The sequence below is a fragment of the Heptranchias perlo genome, unplaced genomic scaffold (assembly GCF_035084215.1).
Source record: "Heptranchias perlo isolate sHepPer1 unplaced genomic scaffold, sHepPer1.hap1 HAP1_SCAFFOLD_137, whole genome shotgun sequence".
NCBI lineage: Eukaryota > Metazoa > Chordata > Chondrichthyes > Hexanchiformes > Hexanchidae > Heptranchias > Heptranchias perlo.
Window position 1 is genome coordinate 415,428 of NW_027138613.1, and position 12,717 is coordinate 428,144.

Here is a 12,717-nt window from a genome sequence, read left to right on the forward strand (position 1 = left end):
TGAGCTGGATTGGCGAAACACTCTCAAGAAGGAGGCTCATCATCTGCTCAGACCGAAAGTCGATCTGCTGGACTTCTGGCTCTGACATGTTCCTTCAGACAGGTTTCCAACTGAACACATGCATCCCGCTGCCGTGCGAGCATTGGTGCTTGAGGGGTAGCATTCTTGCGTGCAAGATCGCAAGATGGAAAGTATCGTGTCTGAGCGGTCTCACGCCCTGGTTTAAAGCTCAAGCTAAATCCCACAATTTAGAGATGGATTAAAATCATAGTTTGTGTGTCCAATTCCGCAGTCTCGCTCCTGTAAACTAATAACACTAAACATCTCATCTGCTATTGCAACAGTGTAATCTGGAGGAACCACAGGGCAATACAAATAAGTAATGTATTTTGGAAAATACCAATTGTACCTTCACTTCCGGTCGAAATGGTCACAAGGAAAAGGATTGGATGATCGAAATGAGACTCGACTAAAAACTTCGGTATTTCCCGACCCTTTAGTGTCATTAAAGAACCGCGTATACTTATGGTGGAGTGTATATTACCACGATGCTGAGACAGACGGCAATCATATAGAAGCATGTAATCATCGGAATTTAAGCCACAGAAGGAGGCCATTCGGTCCATCGTGTCTGTGCCGGCCGAAAATAAAGTTATCTAGCCTCATCCCACTTTGCAGCTTTTGGACCGTAGTCTTGCAGGTCACCGCTCTTTAAGTGTAAATTCAAGCCCTTTTTAAATGCGATGTGGGTTTTTGCCTCGACCACCCTTTCAGGCAGTGAGTTCCAGATCTCCTCCACCCTCTGGGTCAAAATATTTCTCCTCCGCTCCCCTCTAATCCTTCTACCAATTAACTTAAATCTATGGCCCCTGATTATTAACTTCTCTGCTCAGGGAAACAGGTCCCTCCTATCCACACCATTTAGATCCCTCATAATCGTATACACCTCAATTAAATCTCCCCTTAGCCGCCTCGATTCCAAAGAAAACACCCCCAGTCGATCCAATCTATCCTCATAGCTAAAATTCGGGTGTGACTGGAGCCACTGGTATCAGAGAAAGTGTAGGGGTTGTTTCCCTGCCTTGATGAACATTGATGATCCTGTTGCAGTTTTGCTGCAAAATTTCACTTTCCAGCGCCGAAATCACTGAAACCTGGTGGTGAAATTCGAACCGACAACCTTTGAATTAGATGCAAAAAAAAACCAACCTGATATACTTTGCACCACAAAAGCGGTTATGAATTTTGAGCTTTAATATGCTGTTTATGAACTTTTATTGTGGTGGTTCACGTGGTTCGAAAGCTCAGTGGGGTTTCAAAGCAGCTCCTGACAAATCCACACAGCGACCGTTTATCCAATGCACAGTGCTCGCTCTCTCTCGCTCTCTCTCTCTCTTCCTTTTGATTTCCTCGCTTTCTCTCTTGACCTCTCACCCTCCCCTATAAAGTCCAGCGCTTAGTGGGTATTGATTCTGAGCCTCACAGCAATGATGCTCAGATGGTTGACGGAGCAGGCTCGAGGGGCCGAATGGCCTACTCCTGCTCCTATCTCTTATGGACCCTGCGTGACTAAAGTTACTTCCACTGGATTAGGTTGATGCATTTCCCTACAGCAAGAAGGGGTAAATAAAGAATGTGATTCTGGCTGGTGACCACCTGGTACCCTGTGATTGCTCGTTGTGAAGGGATTGGATTGAATCACAGCACCAAACGTTACATCCCTTGTTGATGCTACATCTACCATCCTTGAGAATGGCGGCCATGTTTTATATTGAACTCAGCATTGTTTATTTTGAATAAAATCCAATTGTTTGAGAAAATAAAGAGCATCAGATACCAAAACATTCCCATTTTGTGTTTCAGTTGCCCATATCTTCTCTGGAGGGAAAATTCAGATGGTGGTGATGTGGACCGAGAGAAACCAAAGTTTAAGGAATTCTCGTTCACTGCAATGGTAACATTGGCTTGTACTTTTTCCCCAGTTCCCCCTTCTCCTAAAGTTGACAACAGATGCAAGTGGCCCTCATTTCTTTACTCCATGTTCACCTTAGATCCTCAACATTGTGTCACTAGGCTCGTCAACAAACATGTCCTCACTCAATCTTTTTAAAATTAATTCTCAGGATGCGGGCATGGCTGGCAAGGCCGGCATTTATTGTCCATCCCTACATACAACTGAGTGACTTGCCAGGACATTTCAGAGGGCAGTTTAGAGTCAACCACATTGGTACGCGGTGTGCGGACAACACAGTGTGAACTGCTGGGAGTTTGGTACGTGTTGGAGTTTAAGGGTTAATCACTTTAAAATCTAGTGCTTATTGCTTTCAACTGTTTAAGTTCAATTTTAAAGTTTAAATTTTTAATTTTTTTCAGGCTTCAGCAGAGAGAGCTGCTGCAGCAAGTTAATTGGTTAGCGAGATTAAACTGGTACCTGAAGGTGGGGCAGGCCTGACTCATCTGAGTCACAAACTGTAGAAATACAGGGGCCTGTCAGTGTGACAGCACGGTGTGCGGACAACACAGTGTGAACTGCTGAGAGTTTGGTAAGTGTGGGAGTTCGGTGAAGTGGGGGAAGGAGGTGCTGCTTTGCCTTGCTTTTCTCACTTTTTCCCCAGAGCGGCAGTGGACCTGAGAGTAGAAGACTGAGATTGGGGAATAAAAGCAGCAGCAGACCTGCAACAAGAGACAACTACTGTGCGACATCACAGGTGAGGCAGGAGAGTCCGAGAGGTGAGCACAGTATAAAAGGAGAGACCGAGAGCGGGAGGAGAGTCTGAGAGTCTAAGGCAAGTCATGGCAGCACAGCTCGCACCCGTGATATGCTCCTCCTGCACTATGTGGGAAGTCATGGATACTACCAGTGTCCCTGGCGACCATGTGTGCAGGAAGTGTGTCCAGCTGCAGCTACTGGCTAACCGCATTTCGGAGCTGGAGCTGCGGGTGGATTCACTGTGGAGCATCCGCGATGCTGAGACTATCGTGGATAGCACGTTCAGTGAGGTGGTCACACCGCAGGTAAAGATTATGCAGGCAGAAAGGAAATGGGTGACCGCCAGGCAGAGTAAAAGGACTAGACAGGTAGAGCAGGAGTCCCCTGGGGCCATCTCCCTCTCAAACAGATATCCTGCTTTAGATACTGTTGGGGGAGATGGCTTATCAGGGGAAAGCAGCAAGAGCCAGGTTCGGGGCACCATGGGTGGCTCTGCTGCACAGGAGGGGAGGAAGAAGAGTGGCAGGGCTATAGTGATAGGGGATTCAATTGTAAGGGGAACAGATAGGCGTTTCTGCGGCCGTAAACGTGACTCCAGGATGGTATGTTGCCTCCCTGGTGCTAGGGTCAAGGATGTCACAGAGCGGCTGCAGGACATTCTGGAGGGGGAGGGCGAACAGCCAGTAGTCGTGGTCCATATCGGTACCAATGACACAGGTAAAAAAAGGGATGAGGTTCTGCAAGGTGAATTTAAGGAGTTTGGAGATAAATTAAAAAGCAGGACTTCAAAGGTAGTGATCTCAGGATTACAACCAGTGCCACGTGCTAGTGAGTATAGGAACAGGAGAATAGACAGGATGAATGCATGGCTGCAGGGATGGTGTAAGAGGGAGGGATTTAGATTCCTGGGACATTGGGACCGGTTCTGGGGAAGGTGGGACCTGTACAAGCGAGACGGATTACACCCGAGCAGGACCGGGACCAATGTCCTCGCGGGGGTGTTTGCTAGTGCTGTTGGGGAAGGTTTAAACTAGAGTGACAGGGGGATGGGAACCTGAGCGGGGAGTCAGAAGAGAATAAAGTTGAGAGCAGCAAGAGAGGGGAAGACCCAGGGGAAATCAACAATACAAATAGTACAAACAGTTGTTCAAGAAGAAGTGAAAGGGAAAAGCGTAGAGCAGCGGAAAGAAAGTGTACTTTAGGCACGACAGATAAAATAGAAACTAGAAGGCGTAAGGCGATTAACCCAGCATCAAAGCTGTGGCAGGGGGTTGGGAACCTGAGCAGGGAGACAGAGGAAAGCATGTCAGGAAGGGACAGAAGGTATGGAGTAAAAGGTAAAGTGTTAAAAAAGGAAAAAGCAGGAACTAAGTGTCACAAAACATATTTGAAAGTTCTTTATCTGAATGCACGTAGCATTCGTAACAAAATGGACGAGTTAACGGCACAAATAACTACGTATGGGTATGATCTTGTGGCCATTACAGAAACATGGTTGCAGGCTGACAACGACTGGGAATTAAATATGCCAGGGTATTTAACAATCAGGAAGGACAGGCAGGAAGGAAGGGGAGGTGGGGTGGCTATGTTAATAAAGGAAGGAATCACTGTAATACAGAGAAAAGATATTGGGACAAAGGATCAGGATAATGAAACAGTTTGGGTGGAGATAAGGAATAATAAGGGGAAAAAAACACTTGTGGGCGTAGTATATAGGCCTCCTAATAGTTGCAACTCTGCTGGAAGAAGTATTAATCAGGAAATAGTCGGGGCATGTATTAAGGGAACAGCTATAATTATGGGGGATTTTAACTATCATATTAACTGGACAAATCAAATTGGGCAAGGCAGCCTTGAGGAAGAGTTTATTGAGTGTATTAGGGATGGATTTCTTGAGGAGTATGTAACTGATCCTACAAGGGGGCAAGCAACCTTGGACCTGGTCCTGTGTAATGAGCCAGGATTAATTAATAATGTCCGAGTTAAGGATCCCCTTGGAATGAGCGACCACAACATGGTTGAATTCCATATCCAATTAGAGGGTGAGAAGGTTGGTTCTCAAACCAGCGTACTGAGCTTGAATAAAGGAGACTATGATGGTATGAGAGCGGAATTGATTAAAGTGGACTGGGAAAATAGATTAAAGGGTAAGACGGTACATGAGCAGTGGTGTTCATTTAAGGAGTTATTTTACAACTTTCAAAAAAAATATATTCGACTGAGGAAAAAAGGGTGTAAAAGAAATGACAGCCATCCATGACTAAGTAAAAAAATTAAGGATAGTATCCGACTAAAAACAAGGACATATAAGGTAGCCAAACTTAGTGGGAGGATAGAAGATTAGTTACTTTTTGCTGTCTTCAAAAGACAGCAAAAAGTAACTAAAGGATTGATTTAGAAAGGGAAGATAGATTATGAAAATAAATTTGCAAAAAATATAAAAACAGATAGCAAGAGTTTCTACAGTTATATAAGAAGAAAGAGGGTGGCTAAGGCAAACGTAGGTCCCTTAGAGGATGAGACCCAGAAATTAATGGTGGGAAACATGGAGATGGCAAAAATGCTGAACAAATATTTTGTTTCAATCTTTACGGTAGAGGACACTAAGAATATCCCAACACTGGACAAATAGGGGGCTCCAGGCTGTGGAGGAGCTAAATACGATTAAAATCACTCAGGAATTGGTACTCAGTAAATTAATGGGACTCAAGGCGGATAAATCCCCTGGACCTGATGGCTTACATCCTAGGGTCTTGAGGGAAGTGGCAGGAGGGATTGTGGATGCTTTGGTAATAATTTTCCAAAATTCTCTGGACTCAGCGAAGTTCCCAGCAGATTGGAAAACTGCTAACGTAACACTCTTATTTCAAAAGGGTAGTAGGCAGAAGGCTGGAAATTATAGACCAGTTAGCCTAACATCTGTGGTGGGGAAAATTTTGGAGTCTATTATTAAGGAGACAGTCGTGGAACATTTGGATAAACATAATTTAATAGGACAAAGTCAGCATGGCTTTATGAAGAGGAAGACATGTCTGACAAATTTGCTTGAGTTCTTTGAGGACATAACGTACAGGGTGGATAAAGGGGAACCAGTGGACGTAGTGTATTTAGACTTCCAGAAGGCATTCGACAAGGTGCCGCATAAAAGATTATTGCTCAAGATAAAGAATCACTGGATTGGGGGTAATATTCTGGCATGGGTGGAGGATTGGTTATCTAACAGGAAGCAGAGAGTTGGGATAAATGGTTCATTCTCGGACTGGCAACCAGTAGCCAGTGGTGTTCCGCAGGGGTCGGTGCTGGGTCTCCAACTCTTTACAATCTATATTAACGATTTGGAGGAGGGGACCGAGTGTAACATATCAAAGTTTGCAGATGATACAAAGATGGGATCGAAAGTAGAGAGTGAGGAGGACATAAAAAACCTACAGGGGGATATAGACAGGCTGGGTGAGTGGGCGGAGATTTGGCAGATGCAATACAATATTGGAAAATGTGAGGTTATGCACATTGGCAGGAAAAATCAGAGAGCAAGTTATTATCTTAATGGCGAGAAACTGGAAAGTACTGCAGTACAAAGGGATCTGGGGGTCCTAGTGCAAGAAAATCAAAAAGTTAGTATGCAGGTGCAGCAGGTGATCAAGAAGGCCAACGGAATGTTGGCTTTTATTGCTCAGGGATAGAATATAAAAACAGGGAGGTATTGCTGCAGTTATATAAGGTATTGGTGAGACCGCACCTGGAATACTGCATACAGTTTTAGTGTCCATACTTAAGAAAAGACATACTTGCTCTCGAGGCAGTACAAAGAAGGTGCACTCGGTTAATCCCGGGGATGAGGGGGCGGACATATGAGGAGAGGTTGAGTAGATTGGGACTCTACTCATTGGAGTTCAGAAGAATGAGAGGTGATCTTATTGAAACATATAAGATTGTGAAGGGGCTTGATCGGGTGGATGCGGTAAGGATGTTCCCAAAGATGGGTGAAACTAGAACTAGGGGGCATAATCTTAGAATAAGGGGCTGCTCTTTCATAACTGAGATGAGGAGAAACTTCTTCACTCAGAGGGTAGTAGGTCTGTGGAATTTGCTGCCCCAGGAAGCGGTGGAAGCTACATCATTAAATAAATTTAAAACAGAAATAGACAGTTTCCTCGAAGTAAAGGGAATTAGGGGTTACGGGGAGCGGGCAGGAAATTGGACATGCATTTAAATTTGAGGTTAGGATCAGATCAGCCATGATCTTGTTGAATGGCGGAGCAGGCTCGAGGGGCCGATTGTCCTACTCCTGCTCCTATTTCTTATGTTCTTATGTACGGGACTGGAATCAATTATATATTAAGTGGAATGGGACTATAATCTCTGGAGCTTAGAAGAATGAGAGGTGATCTCATTGAAACATACACGTTTCTGAGGGGACTTGACAGGGTAGATGCCGGGAAGTTGTTTACCCTGGCTGTAGGGTCTTGGACCAGGAGGCATAGCCTCAGAATAAGGGATTGGACATTTAGAATCATAAAATCATAGAATCATAGAAGTTTACAACATGGAAACAGGCCCTTCGGCCCAACATGTCCATGTCGCCCAGTTTATACCACTAAGCTAGTCCCAATTGCATGCACTTGGCCCATATCCCTATATACCCATCTTACCCATGTAACTGTCCAAATGCTTTTTAAAAGACAAAATTGTACCCGCCTCTACAACTGCCTCTGGCAGCTCGTTCCAGACACTCACCATCCTTTGAGTGAAAAAAATGCCCCTCTGGACCCTTTTGTATCTCTCCCCTCTCACCTTAAATGTATGTCCCCTCGTTATAGACTCCCCTACCTTTGGGAAAAGATTTTGACTATCTACCTTATCTATGCCCCTCATTATTTTATAGACTTCTATAAGATCACCCCTTAACCTCCGACTCTCCAGGGAAAAAAAGTCCCAGTCTATCTAACCTCTCCCTATAAGTCAAACCATCAAGTCCCGGTAGCATCCTAGTAAATCTTTTCTGCACTCTTTCTAGTTTAATAATATCCTTTCTATAGTAGGGTGACCAGAACTGTACACAGTACAGACATTAGTAAGTGTGGCCTTACTAATGTCTTGTACAACTTCAACAAGACATCCCAACTCCTGTATTCAATGTTCTGACCAATGAAACCAAGCATGCTGAATGCCTTCTTCACCACCCTATCCACCTGTGACTCCACTTTCAAGGAGCTATGAACCTGTACTCCTAGATCTCTTTGTTCTATAACTCTCCCCAACACGCTACCATTAAGTGGGTGACCTCCAGGCAGAGTAAGAGGAGCAGGCAGGCAGTGCAGGGGTCCTCTGTGGCCGTCCCCCTCTCAAACAAATATACCGCTTTGGATATTGTTGAGGGGGATGACTTATCAGGGGAAGGCAGCAGCAGCCAACTTCCTGGCACCAGGGGTAGCTCTGCTGCACAGGCTGGGAGGAAAAAGAGTGGAAGAGCTATAGTGGTTGGGGATTCTATCGTAAGGGGAACAGACAGGCGTTTCTGTGGCCGTAAACGTGACTCCAGGATGGTTTGTTGCCTCCCTGGTGCCGGGGTCATGGATGTCACTGAGCGGCTTCAGGGCATTCTCAAGGGGGAGGGTGAGCAGGCAGAGGTCGTGGTCCACATTGGGACCAACGACATAGGTAGGAAGGGAGATGAGGTCCTGCATCAAGAATTTAGGGAGCTAGGTAGCAGATTAAAGAGCAGGACCTCAAAGGTTGTAATCTCTGGATTACTCCCAGTGCCACGGGCTAGTGAGTATAGAAATAGGAGGATAGAACAGATGAATGCGTGGCTAAAGAGTTGGTGCAGGAGGGAGGGTTTCAGTTTCCTGGATCACTGGGCCTGCTTCTGGGGAAGGTGGGACTTGTACAAGTCGGACGGGTTGCATCTGAACCAGAGCGGGACAAATATCCTTGCGGGGAGGTTTGCTAGCACTGTTGGGGGGGGGTTTAAACTAACTTGGCAGGGGGATTGGATACAGAGTGGAGCTACAATAGGGGGTGATGTGCAGCCAAATATTGAGAAAAAAACAAGTCAGCTTGGAAGACAGGGCAAATATGTAAGAGCAAGGCTGGATGGCATCTATTTTAATGCAAGGAGTCTTGCAAATAAGGTGGATGAACTGAAGGTGTTGATAAACACATGGGAGTATGATATTGTTGCTGTCACAGAGACATGGTTGAGGGAGGGGCAAGACTGGCAGCTCAATATTCCGGGGTACAGAATCTTCAGGCGAGACAGAGGGGGAGGTATAAGAGGAGTGGGGGGGGGGGGGTCGCAATATTAATTAAAGAATCAATTACTGCCATAAGGAGGGATGATATATTAGCAGGTTCCTCAAATGAGGCCATATGGGTGGAGCTTAAAAACAAAAAGGGGGCAAGCACTTTGATGGGAGTGTACTATAGACCCCCAAACAGTCAGGGGGAGATAGAGGAACAGATATGTAGGCAAATCTCAGAAAATTGTGCAAATAATAGGGTAATAATAGTGGGGGATTTCAACTTCCCCAATATTAACTGGGATACTCAGAGTGTAAAAGGCTTAGAGGGTACAAAATTCTTAACGTGCATCCAGGAGAGCTTTTTGAGCCAGCATGTAGAAAGTCCTACAAGAGAGGGGACGGTACTGGACCTAATTCTAGGGAATGTGGCTGGCCAAGTGGAAGAAGTGCTAGTAGGTGAGCACTTTGGTGACAGTGACCATAATTCGGTGAGATTTAAGGTGGTCATGGAAAAGGACAGGGAGGGGCCGGAAATAAAGGTTTTAAATTGGGGGAAGGCCGATTTTAATAGGATAAGGCAGGATCTGGCCAAAATGGACTGGGATCAGCTGCTTGTAGGAAAATCCGCATCGGAGCAATGGGAGTCTTTCAGAAGGGAGATTGAGACCATACAATGGCAACATGTTCCCGTAAAGGTCAAGGGTGGTTCCAAGAACTCCAGGGAACCTTGGATGTCAGGGGATATACGAGAATGGATTCGGAAAAAAAGGAGGGCTTTTGGCAGATACAAAAGGCTAAGGACGGAGGAAGCCCTAGAGGAGTACAAAAAGTGCAGGGGGATACTTAAAAAGGAAATTAGGAGATCAAGGAGGGGCCATGAAAAAACACTGGCGAGCAAAATAAAGGAAAATCCTAAGATGTTTTATAAGTATATTAAGGGTAAGAGGATAACTAGGGAAAAAATAGGGCCCATTAGGGACAAAAATGGCAATCTGTGTGTGGAGCCGGAAGATGTAGGAGGGGTTCTAAATGAATTTTTTGCATCTGTTTTCACTATGGAGAAGGACGACGTAGACATAGAAATACGACAGGGGGACTGTGATATACTCGAACATATTAACATCGAGCGGGAGGAGGTATTGGCGGTTTTAGCAGGCCTAAAAATGGATAAATCCCCAGGCCCGGACAAAATGTATCCCAGGCTACTGTGTGAGGCAAAGGAGGAGATTGCGGGGGCTCTAACACATATATTCAGAACCTCTCTGGCCACAGGGGATGTGCCAGAGGACTGGAGAACCGCTAATGTAGTACCATTATTCAAGAAGGGGAGTAGGGAAAAACCGGGGAACTACAGGCCAGTGAGCCTAACATCAGTGGTAGGAAAATTATTGGAAAAAATTCTGAAGGACAAAATTAGTCTCCACTTGGAGAAGCAAGGATTAATCAGGGATAGTCAACATGGCTTTGTCAAGGGAAGATCATGTCTGACTAATTTGATTGAATTTTTTGAGGGGGTGACTAGGCGTGTGGATGAGGGTAACGCAGTGGATGTGGTATACATGGATTTCAGTCAGGCCTTCGATAAAGTCCCGCACAGGAGACTGGTCAAGAAGGTACGAGCCCATGGATTCCAGGGTGCCTTGGCACTTTGGATACAAAACTGGCTTAGTGGCAGAAGGCAGAGGGTGATGGTCGAAGGTTGTTTTTGTGACTGGAAGCCTGTGGCCAGTGGGGTACCACAGGGATCGGTGCTGGGTCCCTTGCTGTTTGTGGTCTACATTAACGACTTGGATATGAATATAAAAGGTATGATCAGTAAGTTCGCTGATGATACAAAAAATGGTAGGGTGGTAAATAGCGAGGAGGATAGCCTCAGTCTGCAGGACGATATAGATGGGTTGGTCAGATGGGCGGAACAGTGGCAAATGGAATTTAACCCGGAAAAGTGCGAGGTGATGCACTTTGGAGGGACTAACAAGGCAAGGGAATACACAATGAATGGGAAGACCCTAGGTAAGACAGAGGGTCAGAGGGATCTTGGTGTGCAAGTTCACAGATCCCTGAAGGCGGCGGAACAGGTAGATAAGGTGGTAATGAAGGCATATGGGATACTTGCCTTTATTAGCCGAGGCATAGAATATAAGAGCAAGGAGGTTATGATGGAGCTGTATAAAACACTGGTTAGGCCACAGCTGGAGTACTGTGTGCAGTTCTGGTCGCCGCACTACAGGAAGGATGTGATTGCTTTGGAGAGGGTGCAGAGGAGATTCACCAGGATGTTACCAGGGCTGGAGCGCTTCAGCTATGAAGAGAGACTGGGAAGATTGGGTTTGTTTTCCTTGGAGCAGAGGAGGCTGAGGGGGGACATGATTGAGGTGTACAAAATTATGAGGGGCATAGATAGGATGGATACTAAGGAGCTTTTTCCCTTCGTTGAGGGTTCTATAACAAGGGGGCATAGATTCAAGGTAAAAGGCGGGAGGTTTAGAGGGGATTTGAGAAAGAACTTTTTCACCCAGAGGGTGGTTGGAGTCTGGAACTCACTGCCTGAGAGGGTTGTGGAGGCAGGAACCCTCACAACATTCAAGAAGCATTTGGATGAGCACTTGAAATGCCATAGCATACAAGGCTACGGACCAAATGCTGGAATATGGGATTAGATTAGACTGGGCTTGATGGCCGGCGCGGACACGATGGGCCGAAGGGCCTCTATCCGTGCTGTATAACTCTATGACTCTATGACTCTATTAACGGAGTAGGTCCTGGCCCGATTCGATCTACCAAAATGCATCACCTCACATTTATCTAAATTAAACTCCATCTGCCATTCATCGGCCCACTGTCCCAATTTATCAAGATCCCGTTGCAATCCTTGATAACCTTCTTCACTGTCCACAATGCCACCAATCTTGGTGTCATCTGCAAACTTACGAACCATTCCTCCTAAATTCTCATCCAAATCATTACTATAAATAACAAATAACAACGGACCCAGCACACCGCTGGTCACAGGCCTCCAGTCTAAAAAACAACCCTCTACAACCACGCTCTGTCTTCTGTCGTCAAGCCAATTTTGTATCCAATTGGCTACCTCACCTTGGATCCCGTGAGATTTAACCTTATGTAACAACCTACCATGCGGTACCTTGTCAAAGGCTTTGCTGAAGTCCATGTAGACCACGTCTACTGCACAGCCCTCATCTATCTTCTTGGTTACCCCTTCAAAAAACTCAATCAAATTCGTGAGACGTGATTTTCCTCTCACAAAACCATGCTGACTGTTCCTAATCAGTCCCTGCCTTTCCAAATGCCTGTAGATCCTGTCCCTCAGAATACCCTCTAACAACTTACCCACTACAGATGTCAGGCTCACCGGTCTGTAGTTCCCAGGCTTTTCCCTGCTGCCCTTCTTAAACAAAGGCACAACATTTGCTACCTTCCAATCTTCAGGCACCTCACCTGTAGCTGTCGATGATTCAAATATCTCTGCTAGGGGACCCGCAATTTCCTCCCTAACCTCCCATAACGTCCTGGGATACATTTCATCAGGTCCCGGAGATTTATCTACCTTGATGCGCATTAAGACTTCCAGCACCTCCCTCTCTGTAATATGTACACTCCTCAAGACATCACTATTTATTTCCCCAAGTTCCCTAACATCCATGCCTTTCTCAACCGTAAATACCGATGTGAAATATTCATTCAGGATCTCACCCATCTCTTGTGGTTCCGCACATAGATGACCTTGTTGATCCTTAAGAG